This window comes from Rattus norvegicus, chromosome 12 (assembly GCF_021556685.1).
Source record: "Rattus norvegicus strain SHRSP/BbbUtx chromosome 12, alternate assembly SHRSP_T2T, whole genome shotgun sequence".
Taxonomy (NCBI): Eukaryota; Metazoa; Chordata; class Mammalia; order Rodentia; family Muridae; genus Rattus; species Rattus norvegicus.
The window spans coordinates 20,249,198-20,253,102 of NC_141545.1; positions in this window are offsets into that span (position 1 = coordinate 20,249,198).

The window sequence follows — 3,905 nt, forward strand, 5'->3', positions numbered from 1 at the left end:
CGCTTTACTAACAGATCCACCTCTCGACCCGTTGGTTACTCTTATCTCAGTGCGTTCTGCCTTGAATGGAGAGGAGATAGGCTAGTTATCAAGAGACAGACACAGCTGGAATGATCGATGTGGCTTACGCAGAGGTCAGCACATGACTGGTCGGAAGGAAGGAGACAGAGAATGAAGATGTGAGTGAGGGCCTTTCTTCATGTGCTCAGCTTGTAAGCCTGGGAAAGGATCCCGCTTTTTACCAAAGCAGCCTTCCGAACGCCTGTTATACATATTCAGTGAGCAGACAGTTGTTGAACTAAGGATACACGGCTTAGCTTCCATATACACACGGAAGTGATGGGTTTTGAAGAGCGGTGGAGTCTGTGGATTGAGCTGAAAGATTGAAGGCTTCCCGGGGTGGGCTCACCTCTCCAGGCACCGCCCAGCCCCCCTCTGGCTCCCTGCACTTCCACCAGCAGAGCCAATGAGTACTGCACAAAGGTCCTGAGAAGTCCCTGGATGAAATAGCAGAGTGGAGATGAACGTGTTCTGAGCTACGTCCTACCCAGTGCTGAGACTCTTGACAAGGAAGGCTGTCAAGCCTACCGGAATGGAGACTCTTCTGCCTCATGCCTCACGGGACCTGCATCCCTCCACGGAAACATGTTTTCTTTTGCCTACCTTGGGTCAGGTACCGTGGTGGACGCTAGGGTAGTGGTTGTGAATGAAATGGACATGGCTGAAGCATGATTTTAAGTATGCCAGGATCCTGGTGATGATGGAAAATTCTAGAAGCCTTAGGAAACACGAGTCTATAGCCATGGTTAAGGTTTATTTGTTGAAATAGGGGGTATTTTGTAACCCAGCCAGGCTTTGAACTCGCTCCATATCCACGATTGACCCCAAGCTTACAGCAATCTTCCTCTGAAGTACGTATAACCACTTGGTTCTCAAATATTGTTTAATTGATTGATTGAGTGATTGATTGATTTGTTCACTCATTCACTCGTTCATAGACATGGTCTCACTATGTTGCAATGGCTGACCTGGAATACTCCATACAGACCAGGCTGACATGGAACTCACAGATCTGTCTCCTGAGCGCTGGGATTAAAGATGTACACCAGCACATGCAGCCTTTCTTCTCATTCTTTTCAGGAAAACTTTTCTTTTTTCCTTTTCCTTTCTTTCTTTCTTTCCCAGGTTCCTTAATATCACCATAATCATCATCATTCTATTTCATTACTTAAAACAATTTTTAAATTCAAATATATTTTGATCATATTCTTCCTTCCAAGTCTCACCGGATTCTCCCTATCCACCCAAGTTTCAATTCTTCCTTAAAAAGAAACAAAAACCCAAGACAAAAAACAAAGCAAAATAAAACCATATCCAAGAAGATTTTTAAAAAACGACACCAAACTATAACCAAATAAAAGCACACACACAAACAAACAAAAAAAAAACAACAACAAAACAAAAACAAATTTGGATTGTCTGTTGGTCAACAACTCCTGAACATGAATGTGTGATGTGTCCAGGGTCACTGTATTGGAGAAAACTGATTATCCCTCTTCCCAGCAGGTCTAAATGACAGTTCAGTTGTTGATCTTTACCCTAGTGGCTAGGTTTTCCTTCCTTCCTTCCTTCCTTCCTTCCTTCCTTCCTTCCTCCCTCCCTCCCTCCCTCCCTCCCTCCCTCCCTCCCTCCCTCCCTCCATTCATTCATTTTTTGGACAAGACAAACCAAAAGAAACAGAGGCCCACTCATCTGCACACCCAGGGATTCCATAAAAACACTAAAGCCACAATTTATCTACAGAGGACCTGGTGCAGGCCCTGAGCTTGCTGCTTCAGTCTCTGTGAGTTCGTATGAGCTTTGATCATGTTGCGTTAGAGGGATTCACTCTCTCGGTGTCCTCTACCCCCTCTAGCTCTTCCTGCCTCCTCTTCCGTCGGTTCCCTGAGCCCTGAGACATCCCAGTTAGGGCTGCATGTTCCAAGGTCTCTCGTTCTCTGCGTGACATCTGGCCGTGGGCCTCTGTGTCTGCTCCCATCTACTGCAGGAGGACACTTCTCCAGTAATGGCTGAGCAAAGGCACTGGTCTAGGAGTACAGCAGAAGGTCCTTAGGAGTCATTTGATCCCTCCGTGTTTTTTCTCTTATTAAATCAGTGTTATTTATTTTTTTACCCTAGGTCCCTGGGCTATCTCCTCTCAGGTTCTTGCTTTCTCTAGTGGTGCCGTTTGTCGGTTCCATCTCGTGGAGTGAGCCTAAGTCAGATTGGTTGGTTACTTCCGTAACCCTTGTGCCGCCATTACCCTAGCATATCTTGTGGGCAGGACGCCACTGTAGATTCAGGGCTAATGGCTGCCCTGGTGTCTATGTTTCTCTTTTGAGAGCACGGAGAATATTAAAAATGCTGCAATGTAGGCGCACGGCTCTTCGCAGGCACCAGCTCGACCTCTCCGTGTTCCCTAAGTTGTGCGGCTGCTGTCTTCAGCACTGTGGCCTTGCTGTTGGTTTGCGCGGAACAATTAGGGAAACTTTTCATGAGCAAAGGACCCCAAAGCTCGGGGTTGGGGATTTAGCTCAGTGGTAGAGCACTTGCCTAGCGAGCGTTCGGTCCCCAGCTCCGAAAAAAAAGAAAAAAAAGACCCCAAAGCTCATCCTCAGGGCTGGAGAAATGGTGCAGTCATTGAGAGCACTTGCTGTTCTTGCTGAGGACCAGGGTTCAGTTCCTAGGACCCTCACAGCAGCGCACAGCCACCTATAACTCCAGTCCCAAGGAATCTGATGTCTCTTCTGAGCCTTGTAGACGCCAGGCAAGAATGTGGCACAGTCACCCACCCATGTTGGCAAAATGCTTATAACACATGAAATTAAAAAATAAGCCCGCCCTTCATCCCTCATCCTCTGCCACTCCCAAGCTCCTGAATAAGACCACTGGTGCAGGGAGCATGTGGGAGGAGAGGAGGGAGGTGCTGCGACTGAAATGTAAAATGAATGAATGAATGACCACAGCTGCTTCAGGGAGACCTAAGAAGGCACTGCAGTCACAGAAACACAGCCCTCACCTCAAAGGTGATAAGAGATAGTTTACTAGGAGTGGCCAGGGCCAGGGAGCACATATTAGCTTATCATGGAGTGTGTTACAGTATGGTAACAGCGTGATGAGATTTTATAGTAATGGAAGAGAGGAAGTCATAAATCGAGGCACTTGTCCCATACATTGGTGGAAACAGCCGGTGTTTTTTTTTTTTTTTTTTTTTTTTTGCTTGTTTGTTTGTTGTTTTTTAAAGTTAAGGCAAAGCAGAGAAATCTCTGTTCTAGACTGTGGATGCTCTCTGAGGATATTTTTAACCTTTTGGTTGATAGAAGCCAGGGGTCTGTTATGGGTTAGCCACAAGGATGTCTGGTTGGGCACAGGAGGTTAAGGGATGGCTATTAAGGGAGCTGAAGACAGCATGAGGCAAACGTAACCAAGTTCTGGACCTGCATCATCCCAACCTCCTACAACGGACCTGCATCATCCCAACCTCCTACAATGGACCTGCATCATCCCAACCTCTTACAATGGACCTGCATCATCCCAACCTCCTACAATGGACCTGCATCATCCCAACCTCCTACAATCACTGAAGATCTAACCAGTTTATCAGCCTTGCCAAAGGCTCAGGGGAAGGTGTGAATCTTTCCAGAAACTTTGATTCACACCACATTCCAACCTGCATTCACTTTCAAAACAAGTCACTTCACACTGGAAACGCAGACAGCATTTCCAAACTGATTCAGTTGGAGAAGCCCACTGGAAGGTGCCTTAGGATTACAGCTCTCATGGTCCTTTTCTCAGGAAGACTGACTGGAGAACTCTGGGTTCGAAACCAAGGTTCCCGTGGGCTGTATGTAGAATCTGCCTACGGG